At 37.8% G+C, this 13503-nt stretch overlaps 1 long non-coding RNA gene across 1 annotated transcript; it reads right to left on the reverse strand.

Annotated features, from left to right (window-relative positions):
• Positions 1-317: 317 nt before the first annotated feature.
• Positions 318-11911, reverse strand: LOC107145613. Its single transcript, XR_001503934.2, has 3 exons — positions 11343-11911; positions 6617-6647; positions 318-3664 (listed from the first exon to the last, which is right to left on the reverse strand). It is a non-coding gene; the product is annotated as an uncharacterized LOC107145613 (long non-coding RNA).
• Positions 11912-13503: the final 1592 nt, after the last annotated feature.

Genomic DNA, 13503 nt, shown 5'->3' on the forward strand with positions numbered 1-13503 from the left:
TTGACGTTTAAGCCTAAGAGTGCCGTGGACCAGCAGTGGGTCAGGAGTTAGCTTGTTTTCTCCATAGGCTAAAATTTCCCATCTATAAGTGTGGCTATAATGGTTTCCTCTACTAGGCTATAGTTTAAATCTTTATCTGTCTCAAAACTGTCTGCTCAATATCAGGCTACCCTAACAGCAGCATGAGGGTAAACTCCTGCCTCTGTTCAACTGCATGTCTGCATTGGTCACAGGTTTGGCACATGGGAGGCACCCAGTCTCTCTTTATTCAGTGAAAGCATAAAGGGATACACCCAAGCATGCCGGCTGATGCTGATATCTGTTTTATTGGAATTTTCCAGAGAAAGACACTATACATCATTCTAGTTCCTATCAACAGCAGTAGAATTTGTAATGTGGGTGTCATCCAGCCAATGTCCTGAAGAGTTGTTTTCTCCAGAGTTCTCAGGTTGCTGTGGATGTTGAATTCAATCATTTCTATAGCTTAGCTTTAGGGAAAACACCCACATATACACTGACACATACAAATTTCTTATTTTAAGCAAGTTGGAACTTGAAAAAAATAACACTGTTTATTAGGGAGATTGAATCATATAGACACAATTATTTATTTACTAACACATACATCAAATCATTAAATGTGGGGTACCTATTAAGCAATAGGCATGGTCGTATGCATTGAGGATGCATAAGTGATACAAAGAGAGATGTCAGACCTACTAAATTAGATTTACTATAGCTGGGGGAAAGAAATAACCAAAATATTAAACTAATAAAAATAATACACATAATTTTTATAGTGATAGTACTTTCAAATAATTATAGCAGACTATAGAGAGCAAAAAGACCAGGTAGTGAGGAAAGTTGTTTTTATTTTTATTTATTTATTTATTTATTTTTTGAGAAAGTGACTGTTAGCTTGAAACTTTAGGAACGATAAGAACTGAGTCATGTAGAACATTTTGAGGAGATGTATAGAATGTGCAAAGGCCCTGGAGCTGAAAGTGCTAGAATGTGTGGAGAATCCCATCCTAGTCTGTTTAAAGCAGAACAAGCAAAGCAGATAAGGAGGTGAGACCATCAGAAGAAGCAAGAGCCAGATCATGGAGAACTTTCTAGGTCATGAGATGGAGTTTGGGTTTTATTCTAAGAGGAGTCAAATTTAAAATTTTTAATTTTAAAAAAGAGACTTGTTTGGTGAGGATAGACTTAAGGAAATGAGAGAGGAAAGATAGAGACAAGTTAGAAAGTGTTTGCAGCAATCTATCTGAGAAATGATAAAAGATCACAAGAAGCAATTGGTTTGAATGCAGAGCAGAGAGAGTTTGCTAATAAATCAGACATGGAATGTTAGAAAACTGGATGAATCAAGAACAGCGTCTTGGATTTTGACCTGCACGACTGGAAAACATTATTTGCTGTGACACTATTGGCTGAGATGTGGAGATGTGAGGCTGAACAAGTTTGGGGATATCAGAGAGTGGGGAATCAAGATTCTGTCCCCAACATGTCCTGGGTAAGATGCCTATTAGAAATCACGTTAGCTGTTGTTAATACCAATATAGGTTTTGTAAGGAAGAGTAAGGCCAGTGATGTAATTTTAGGAGTCATTATGATAGAGAGGCTATTTAAAGCATGGTCTGGATAAAATGGTTAAGGTACAAGAGAGGGAGGGGAGAATGAGTGAGTTCTAGATAACAGGAAGCAGAGAAGGATCTGATGCATCCTGGAAGATAGGAGGAACCTGCAGAGCATAGTGTCCTGGTCACCAAGAGGAAAAAATAAATAAATAAACATGCACAAAAGGAGAAGGGGGGAATTCATTGTATCAAATGCTGTCATTAGATCTGTTGAAATTGAAGGTACATCAAATAGCAACACCTATGTACAGGTCTAAGTTTAACTGTGCAAAAAGGCCTGAGAGTATATTCGAGAGAAGATGAATGCTACATTTTTGTCCACCAACTTAAGTACATAGGAGGAACATTTTCTTCAGTTACAACAAGCAAGCAGACCGTAATGGGAAGGCACAGATTGCTTGGTGGAATTTTATAAAAGCAGAGCTAACATTTAAATGGATTGTCCAACTGCAGGTCTCTTCTTGAGGTGCTGCAAAGCATATTACTGTCCTTGTCCTTTAATTTTATAATTGCAATTTTAAGTAACTTTATTTTTTCTTCCAGTGTCCTACTTAGGGTAATAGGAAAAACTATCCTTTTCCAGGCAAAAAAGTTTGATGTTCCTAATTTGGCTTCTTTTCTTTGGGCTTTCGTGAGTCTGTGTTTATTTTGGAATTTTCTGAATGGAATGTCAAGGGTCAGTGTCTGTCATTTGACCTGAGGGAAATGGCAGATTTTTTTTTCGTGTGTGTTTTTCTTTCCGTTTTCCACGGAGGGAAAAGATGACAATATATTTGCCTCATCTTTTTCAGCTTCAGGCTTTAGGATTAGTGCAATGGCCAGTATTTCAGAACCCTACAAGGTAATGGATCATGCGAGCTCCAGGCATAGTGAGGTCTTAATAGCTTGGAAATAACTTTAGGTAACTCAAATAAGATCTCCAGGTCTCCCTGGATGTGATCTCATGGAGAAATTATCCAACAAAGCCGGATACTAGAGGTGTCTTACACAATGCCAAAGGCAGAAAAATTCCTGAAGGAAGAGAAAATCAAGTTCTACAGGGTGACCAGTCTACTCCCATTCTTGTCATGAATATTACACTAGAAACTGAGAATACATATTCTAACTTTTGGTTCCACCTTGGCTCAGCTATTTGATCTCATCTATACCTCTCAGTCCCTCTGAGTTCCACTTACTACATTTTGTAACCTACGTTTCTAATACCCTCCCTGTCCCTCATGCATGTGAGGTCAAATATCAAAATGAGCCAATGTACATAAATGCATTTTGTAAATTAAAATTACTTCAGGAACACATTAAAAAAATCAAACCTCAAATTCTTGATGTCTCAAAGTGTTTTATAAAATAATCCTTGCTATTGCGCTTTGATTTTTAGGGTTTCTTCTCATTTTGAGCCTTGGCTACCTTCATCTCTGTTAAGTAAGTCCCTTCACCACCCCTCACTCCCAAAGACATACGTCAGCAGCAACTTGTCATTCTTTACTCTACACAGAAATGGTGACAAACCGTGAACTATTCTACTTCCTTTAAGTTCTTGAGTTTCTTTCTCTGTGCTGTTCATCACCTCTGTTTCTCCTCTTGGTCATTAACCTCATCAAAGTCCATTGCTAGATTGTTCTAACTGCTCCATTGCTGTAGCTTTTTGCCCTCCAGTGCCGCAGTCTGGCTGGGCACAAATCACGAGCCACTGAAGCAGGAACAAACTTTATTTCTGAACTCCACCAGCACACTCAACACACGCTACCGGGAACTCTCCCCAATGCCACTGGGCCCCTCCAGGAACCACCAACCGGAAATCCCTCCTCCGGCACTTCCCCAACCAATGCCAACTCTTCAGGAATCCCCGGGAGAGCTCAACGGGAACTCAACGGGAACTCTGTGAGAACTCAAAAGTCATCATCTTAATGGCTCGCTGGCGTCACCTCTCAACCACTACTTCTGGAAAAAATGCCATGCATCATCCCGACTCGGTGGTGGCCCTCAACACTCCAGTCCATTCTTCATGCAGTTATCTTAGAATGTTCCTTAAAACAAACAAAAAATTATATATATGATTATATATGATTTCAGATTTATGTGGCCATTGTTTGCTAAAAATGTGTTGAAATCTTCCTAGAATGAATGCAAAATATATATATATATATATAAACAAAATCCCCAGAAACCATGATATCACTTCCCATTTAAAAATTCACATACAGCTTTGCAATGATAGCAACAGAAAAATAATCCTTGGTGTGTTTTTTAAGGACTTCCATGATCAGACTTCTCCTGGCAACATTATACATGGACTACCCGTATCAGTTCTTGTCCCCAAATCTCCAGGCAAGCTGAACTCCATGAACTACCTTGACTCATCAATGGTTTTCTACCTTCACCTTCTCACCTTCTCATACTTGAGAACCTCCTGTCAGACTTCTCATCTTTTAGGTTCTCGTGGTATGGCTCTCCAGATTCTGCTTTGATCTCCCTTGCTGGTCCCTCATCTAGTCACAATTAAGACTCCTTTTTCCATGCTTCAACTGTGCCCAGCTTAGTCCCTGAAATGTGACTTCACATAGGTGTTTACATGAAGGTCTCTCTGACCTTGAGCTCCTGCATCGTAAACCTCACCTTATTCTTTGTTTCACTCCCATTCCTGAAACCTTGTCATTACTTAACGGGAAGAATGGAGGGAGGGAGGGATTGTGCACATCAATTTATTTAAAACATTTATAAATTACATGTGCTGTTAATATATAAATCAATAATGTCTACCCACCTACCAGGCAAAATTTGGTGTTGGAAACATTTCTTTAAAAACATTCTACCAACCATAGCCATGTTTTTAGGTTGCCCTTGACAAAAGGTTTCACAATCCTTGTTATTTTTCTACCTTTCCCTAACCTTCAGACTTTACCTGTCTTCTGAAAGCTGCAGCTACTGATATAGAACTTAAAATAGAGGATGCCAGGATCCCATCTGGAATTCACAAAATCTTGGCCAATGCTACTCTCAGGGGTCCTGGATATCTTTTAATCCATTCAAATTAACTCAAGAGCATGTGGGACCTTAAATCCATACTCTGTGTATTATTGCAGGTGCTTGTGAGCAAAGAAAAGCACCTACTTATTACATTTGAAATGCATTTTGAACAAAAGCTCTCTTCTGGTATCTCTACAATAAAGAATCCATCAGACCTCGGAAAGTTCATATGCTGACATCTGTTCTCTGAGTGGAATCCACTGGCCAGAAAGAACTGTTTCTGCCCTAGTTTTCCTAGCTTCATGTTAGTGACTTCAGATCAGCTCCAAATCATCCATCCTGGGAATATTTATACCACAGAAGTTGGTATATACATCTGGCTTTTTCTTCCTTGTCTAGAGAGTCAGTTCCAAAACATGTCACTTTCCAGATATTTCCTTTTTGACACCCTCTTCTCTCCCACTCCAATTCCCAATCCATGCTTGAGTAGCTGTATTGCAAATAAAATCAGTTCAGAGAATTTGTGTCTCCACATAAGGATTTATTTGTTCATGTACCTCAATCCAGGAAGTTCCCTTATTGTGCCTTTCTAGGAAGGCACTGAAAGACCATGTCTTCTCTTTATTGATTTCAGGTTTATGTGGCCATTGTTTGCTAAAAAGGTGTTGAAATCTTCCTAGAACACCAAGACTATTAAAAATGTCCATGACAACTGGTAGGAGGTAGGGAGGGAAGGAGGAAATGCTGAGGAGTGACAATGGCCAAATTATATTGTGTGCATTGTGAATATGTAACAACAAATCCCATCAATGTGTACAATTATAATACACCAATAAAAAATGAAAAACAAGTGTCTATGAAAAATTCCCCATTCTGGACTACAGTTATAAGGAAACACACATACACATAAACAAATCTTTACCATGTTCCCCTTATCTTTTTTCCTTCTCCAAACTTCTACCAATCAATCTTAAGAAGAAAGCTTTAAAATTAAGAAGGTAATAAATTCAAATGCCTTCAGCCCCTAGTTTGGGGAACTTGATTATACAGTCCATGGTACACTGCTTTGAAATGGTGTCTTAGCATGAGATTTACCATGATGCTAATGAGGCTTCAGCTTCAAAATTCTTCACTTTCCTAAGAAACTTCTCAAATAACAATTACAGGTATATTCACAGTCATGTGTCTTCACAATTTTCCAAAGTAAGTTTGTTTTTCTTCTTGTATTACTTGCCTCAAACAACATCCTTTATGCTGTATAAACTCAGGCCCCACAAAACCTGGACCCACCCACGTTGCTTTTTGCCTACTTTATTTAAAGTTGAAATCTTGCTTCCTTCTGCCCTTCTCATTAACTATATGCCCGTTTTTTTTTTTCATCCTAATAAATTCACAAGGAAGCCTCTATGTCATGGAGATACTGGTTTTTAAGTTTTATGCTATAATTAAGAAAAGAAAATTAACTTCTAATGTAATGTGAAGACACTCAAATGCTGTTCCAGGGAAAAGATAAACTTCTTGGCAAGGAAACCTGGAGCTCAGTTATCTTACTCTGGACTTAGTCTGAAATGCCCAGTCTTCCCAATCTCTACAGTCCACTGTCCTCTAGCTAGCCTTCTCCTAAAGCTTGATCAATTTCTGCTTATCCTATCATTTCAGAAGCTTTCTTGGGTTAAGAATCCCTCTCTTCCCGGGTTATGAACTCCCCCTGAATTTTGGATTTCACCCTACAGTGGTCTTACCTCACCATTAGATCATGAACTCTAAAAGGTGAGCAAGGGTCAAACATATTACCTTCTCTCATGACTGGCACATGGGCCCTCCATTCATATTTGCCAAATAAATACTTGAAAATATAAAAGAATATTTTTGCTCAGGATTCAGAAGACCCCAAACACTTATTGTGTCTCTATCACTAAGAAGCTTGTGAGCATTGAACAAACCCATCGATTCTTGGGACTTCCTTTTAGCATATACATATGCATTCAGCGAAGACAAGGGCTGAAATTTACCCTTCAATTCCTACACATCTGGAGCCGGTCTCTGCAAGGAAAAAAATGAGAATTCTCTTTTAAAAATAACACATTTTAAGCAAAGACTAAATAGCTGCAGAAAAACTGGTTGAGAAGCAGTGGGTTGGTGTTGAGAAGGCCTGGGGATTTTGAATGTATCTGAGGCTCAGCACACTGATAGTTCTCTGGACTAGGCCCCAGGACAGACAATATAAATGACTTAACAAAGTTTGTTTTTCACTTTTCCTCTACTCATTTCTTTGTTGGACTTTGGTATCTCAACATGTCAGCAGCATTAGCTTTGGCAACTTGAGCAGAGACAGGAGATGGAGTGGTGTTGGTAGGAGATGACATCTTGGTAGCATCAGGAGTCACAGAACCAGTGGCCTATTTGGTAGGTGCTGGAGGCCAGGCAGACTCTCTCTGGATGTTACAGAGAGTCAAAGACCCCATCACAGTGAGAGGGAGTGAAGTAAGGAAAATGCAAGGCACCCAGTGTCCTATGGATACAATTCACAATATCCTTGTCACAATCTCTCTAGACCTGTGCAAAACTGTACAGAAAGGTAAGCAGGGCTCTGTGTCTCAAAGAAGGAAAGAAATGTGGTTTTATTTTTATTGTGTGGATCTCCTTTTGCTCAAAGGAGTGTTCTGAAAAAGTTTTAGGGATCTATCTGGAATTCCAAATTATAAATAATTAACCTTACGCAAAGGATGTGATACATATTCACACCTCAGATATTAAGTGAATAGAGCTAACAATAAATGTCCCTATGGCTGTGAAATTGGGGGACTTAGTGCAGAACCTAATTATTTTCCCAATGTAGTAGAAAAACTTTAGAATTGGGCTGGTATCTGAAACTTCACAGATGAGTTAATTTAGTCCTATTATTTAGCGTATATGAGTCTCAGTTTCTTTAACTGGAAGATGATAATATCGCCTTTACAGGGTTGTCAGGCAAGGAGGGTATCTAAACACCTAGGCAGTGTGCCTGGTCTTGAGAGGTGTCTAATGAACATGAGTTCCTCCTCTGTGCCTTCATCTCTGTTAGTAACAGACCTTCTCCAGCATCCTGAGAAAATAGACATTCAACTGAGAGAGGACATAAGGGTGAGAGGAAATGAACTTCACGTGGTTCTAGAAGCTCCTTTTTGACATTGATTTCATTTTTTTTTCAGGAATTAAGGAATCTTTGGGGGAGAGAAGAAAGAGACAGTTTTGGTTTCTAGTCACTGCCAACAATTTAATGTTTTCCTTTGACTTTTTCTTCATTTTTCCTTCTTTCTGGCTCAACACCTTGCACTTGCTCAGATTGCTGAAGGCTTTGGTTGTGATCATCTCCTTTAACCGATCAAAATCATAGGTCACCTAGCAATCATCCCAAAGCCTGTTTAAAACCCACAGGGGTATATTTTCCTTTTTCTAGCTCATGTAAATATGATATTCATGCATATGCAAAGGGCCTTTGCTATCCATGGATTTCATTAACATATTAAAGTTGTTAACCATGCCACACGGACACCAGTGAAGTATCCGGTGGAATTATGAACCTAGGGCTTCAGTGTTTTATTCCAGATGAATCCCAGGCAGACATTTCCATACTCATGCTCATCATCCTTTGCTCTGATTGTGTTTGAGTGAGTGATAAGGGAGTGTGTATGGGCTTATGTGTGGATACACACAATAAGGTCTAACACACCCAGTGAATGACACAGGGCTTGTGAGCTGTGGTAGAATTGTCAGCATTTAAGTGACAGCTTAGCCACATTAACAATGTGATCTTGGGCAATTGACAAAGCTTCAGTTTTGTTATCTTTTGAATGAGACATATTTGCAAAAACATATATGGAAGATATATGAAAAAAACAGAGCATCCAAAAATAACAGTAGCCATGCTATAAATTCCATATACATGAAGCATATGTTAGATAATTCATTAAATTGTTGTAATCAAATAGGTTTTAGGAGAAACCTCTTATAAATAATTGTTCTGATCTTTTGGTAATAATATAACCCTTAGAAACAGACATAAAATTTTCATAAATTATTTACTAATGAAGAAAACAGGAAAACACCTTCTAAAAAAACATGTTATTCCTTTATCGATTCTTTCCAACTCAGTCATTTGGAGTTAACAATAAAAACAATATTGATTCATAATATTTCCTAAAACCCACCCTGAAGAAATTCTCTAGGGCCTTTTATATTAACAGAAGAAACAGGCTTAGCAGTATCGCTTCTTCCAAAAATGATCTGGCAGAAAACAATATCCTGCCCGGAATTCACGTTTCTTCATTTGCGAAAATAAACAAACACAAGTTCATTTCCTCCCAAGTTTTCTCAAGATCCTTTCTCCTGATTTATCTCTCAGAAATCAATTTCTCATAACCTCTTTACTTACTTTGATGAAAAAGACCAGACAGATGCTTGTAAAGGTGGAAATGAAACATTTTAAGAGCTAACTCATGTCATGTGGATGTTTCATGACTAAGTCTGAAGGAGCTTAATGAAATTCTCCATAGTAATTATTTCTGGCAACTGCTTTCATACATGACTGGATAATTCTCATTATTTTGCTTATGTACATTTATTATGTTTCCTACAACAGATATATATTACTCATGAAATAAAACACCTGAAATTCAAAGTGAAAAGTATGGTGCTTTTAATGTTTTAGCCAATATACTTTTCTCAGAACTTGTGGCCATTTTCATCATGTTTTTATGGGCTTGGTTCTTGACTGACATTACTTTATTGAATTCTCCTAACAATATCTACTCACATTACCCATTATATCATTGAGGAAGAAAAAACCCAAATATTTTAACAAATGTGTCTATTTTAGTCAGCTTTTTCATCTCTGTGACCAAAAGACCTGATAAAGACAATAGGGGTTTTCCTTTTTCTAGCTCATGTAAATATGATATTCATGCATATGCAAAGGGCCTTTGCTATCCATGGATTTCATTAACATATTAAAGTTGTTAACCATGCCACAGGGACACCAGTGAAGCATCCGGTGGAATTATGAACCTAGGGCTTCAGTGTTTTATTCCAAATGAATCCCAGGCAGACCATTTCCATATTCATGCTCATCATCCTTTGCTCTGATTATGTTTGAGTGAGTGATAAGGGAGTGTCTTCTATAAAGACCACATAGAAGAGGAAAATTTATTTGGACTCAAGGCTTCAGAGGTCACAGTCCATAGACTGTTGACTCCATAGTTTATGGACTCAAGGTGAGGCAGAACATCATGGTGGAAAGACATGGCAGAGGAGAGCAACTCAGGACATAGCAACAAGAAGCAGAGAGCAAGAGAGAGCTCTGTTCACCAGTTACAAATTATATACCTCAAAGGCACACCCTCAGTGACCTTCCTCCTCCAGCCATACCCTACCTGCCTACAGTTACCACAGGTCAATCCATATCAGGGATTAAGCCACTGATTAGGTTATAACTCTCACAACCCAATCATCTCACCTCTGAGCATTCTTGCATTGTCTCTCATTTGAGCTTTTGGGAGACACCTCATATCCAAACCAAAACAAGATTGAAGTCTCACAGCTAGGAAGAGGTAATGCCAGCATTTGGCCATTATTAAAATGAGAGTTTCAGTTTTTAATCTTCTTATATACATAGGTGGCAAAGCAATTATTTGAACTCAGTTTGTCTGATCAAAATCTGTTTTTAAACCACATTTACTCCATCAGACAACTCCCCAAAATGAAAACCTCAGAGGCTGACTAATGTGGTTTCTTTTTGAAGGTACAGCTAAACTGAGGCAAATTTTACTGAAAATGTCCATATAGTTGGTTAATTTATATTCACTTTTTATTGTATGTAGATTTCTAATATTTTTCAATTCTGTATCATTTAAACTTCCTTAATTTGAGTAAATTCACTAAATATTTCTAAAAAAAAATACAAAACAAAAAAACTAATGAGAAAAAAAAATAGTATTTTCCCTGCCAATTGAATGGCCAATCTTTTGTTCTTTCTGAAATTGATGAATTTTATGAGATAAGAGTTCAGGCTTTCTGATCTCAGAACAACCATAAATGATACCTTTGTTTGGAAAATTTTAAGGGCACTTTCCAAAGTTACTAAATGATAAGACAATATGTGAGAGATGGGGAAAAATGATCACAATGATAACAGAGGGACATTAGTGAATCCCAAGATATGGCCAATTAATATAATTACATTATGCATTAATAAGCAAATATAGAAGAAATAATTTAAAATAGACATTTTAGAATATCTACTATTCTAAATATTTGTAGGCAGCACTTGAAGCTCTTAAGTGTCTCTGGGCTACCATCTAATAACCATTAATTGCCTTTTAAGCCAAACATATTTTGACCTCCTTTGAGATTTAAAAACTTGTCACTAAAACCTTTCCCTACCATGCTTATATTTCCCCTTCTCAGATGTTGGTTTTTGCTTTATTAAAAAAAAAATCTACTTATTTTCATTTAGTTCGGGTTGAGAGGCAAGAAGGGCTCGCCCCTCTTTTGTGGGGTTCCAGCACTGATGTCAAGTTTAACTGAATAGTTCAGGGAATGAATCTGATAGCAATAAGCATGAATCAGTCCAACTGCCGAGGAACAGATTATAAAACTGGTCATGTGTTTTTAAAGCAGTCCTAGGTTTCAATTTTGGAAAGTTGGATTTAAGAGTAAAATCAATGCCTGGAGGCTAATGGAGAAAGAATAAAGTCTTACCTGCTCTGCCTTCATCATATTAAATTTCCACCATCTCCAGCCTCAATTTCAAGCAGAATTAACTTGAGAATGAGACATTCAGGAGACCAGGGAATTGACAAAGAAGAGGGAACCCAACTCATTGCTTCAAACTGTATAGCAGTGGCTGGGGAGGACATGTTGCCAATTTGATAAGCAAATCAGTTCTACTCTGAAGCCCATCACAGTTCTGAGCAGAACAATTTTGCATTTTATTATTGTTGATTTCTTGACCTGGAGCCAAAATAAGCCCCTGAACTGAGTATGCAGTTTTGTGTCTAAGGCATTTCAGTGTCTCCACCGTGTCAAAGAAAAACACGTACTTTCCCCCTGTTGCTATGTATATTGGCAAATATCCTATCCAAAGAATTGTGCTCCAAGAACTCTGGAAACACCTGCCAGCAGAAAACTTGGGAGCTTTGTTTAAACAAGTGTACCTGCCAACTTTCCAGTACTGTTGATTTTGCAGAAATGAAAAAAAAACGTGGACTATTTTAAAATCTACTTGATGGATAACAGGAATGGATCCATGGAGATGAGGCATGGAATGTGCTTAGAATCATGTTTACCTTTTATTTTCTACTTTTTTTTTTTAACATAATGTAGTCTGAGCCCTGTGCAACAAAGCTGTAGTGCTAATCTCCCTTCAGCACTGGGTCTACCAAGTGGCTGTGAATACTGAGAATATTTGGGCTGGAATTCAAGACACTTGGCAGAGCAGTGTTTTTAAGAAACACTGTGGTAATCCAAAGCAACTAGGCTCTGTGACAGGTATAAGCATAAAAACATGTCCTGTAGGTTATCATGAGTATGCAGATTCTTTCTATAGTATCTTCTACAGAATAGTACTGATTGCCCAACTTGGACATTCTCAAGCATTCTCAAGTCTTGGAGAGTAATTCCAAATCTGAATGTTAATTAGCCTCTACCATAATAAACAGTTCTGATCTCAACTCCTCTTGTCCTATTAACTATCATCGATGAACATCCAATAAGCAAGGTGTTCTCTTGGATTATTAAATAAAGGTATATGGATGTATAAGTCTTAATAACATAGAAATGCATACTCAGGACAATAGGATTTAGTGTCATTTGATTTTAATCCCCATAACTAGTGTGTGGTTATTTGAACATAACTGAACTGAAATTGGGGGAATTGGAAAGACACCTTACAAAACATTAGGAGGTCACACTAAACTTCAGTTGTTTCCTTGACTGAGCAGGATAGGGTGAAGCTTTCTAGACAGGATCATTGTTCTGCTCCAAAGGCACATCCATCTGAAGATGCTATCCTTTGCTTGACTGGAAGGCAGAAAGTTGAAAACCTCTTTATCAGTTTGTTCTGCTGGCCTACCAGGAACAGGTCCAAACCATTCTGAGTTTCTTAGGAAAGTTACTTTGATTCTGAGTTCCTCAGTTTTCACATCTATACAATCCAAGAATTAGTTTGAGTGTCATTTAGCTATCACATTAATACCACCCCACCTGCAAAACTCGGGAACTTAAAGCAACAACCATTTGTTCTCATGAGACTCTCTGTCGGTAGGGGTGGCTCAGCTTCAGGCCACTATGGCTGGGGTGGCTTTTCTTGACACTGAGGATCTACAGGTCAGATCTGTCCCACTTGCCATTGACTAAACAAGTCACTTGACTGACCCTTAAGTCAAGGAGTGAAGAACTAGATTCCATTCATGAAAAGGCATGGCCGGGGTTAATGGAAGGAAGAGTAAAGAATTGGGGTCAATAATTCAATCTACCCCAGGCTAGTTCAGTGTGTTCTAAATTGGGGGGTTCTTATACCCTGCCATAGAGATTTATCAAATAGAATATGTTACAGTATCCCCACATTTTAAGAAAGGAAATCTATTTGTTATCTATCTATCTATCTATCTATCTATTATCTTTCATCTTTCTGCAGATCGCCTAGGGAACTCCTAAAAAATTGATTTTTGGAATTAGTACATTTAAGCATCAAGTTGGGAGCTTGTAAAAATTTAGATCCTATGGTTATTTCTAATACACTCTGATATAGTAGAACTGAGGTGAGTGGTCTAGGAAATTCCATTTTATTTTATTTTTTTTTTTTTTTTTTTTTTGGATTTTTTTTTTTATTGTGGGTCGTTCAAAACATTACAAATTTCTT

This window comes from Marmota marmota, unplaced genomic scaffold, assembly GCF_001458135.2.
Source record: "Marmota marmota marmota unplaced genomic scaffold, marMar, whole genome shotgun sequence".
In the NCBI taxonomy this organism is placed as follows: Eukaryota; Metazoa; Chordata; class Mammalia; order Rodentia; family Sciuridae; genus Marmota; species Marmota marmota.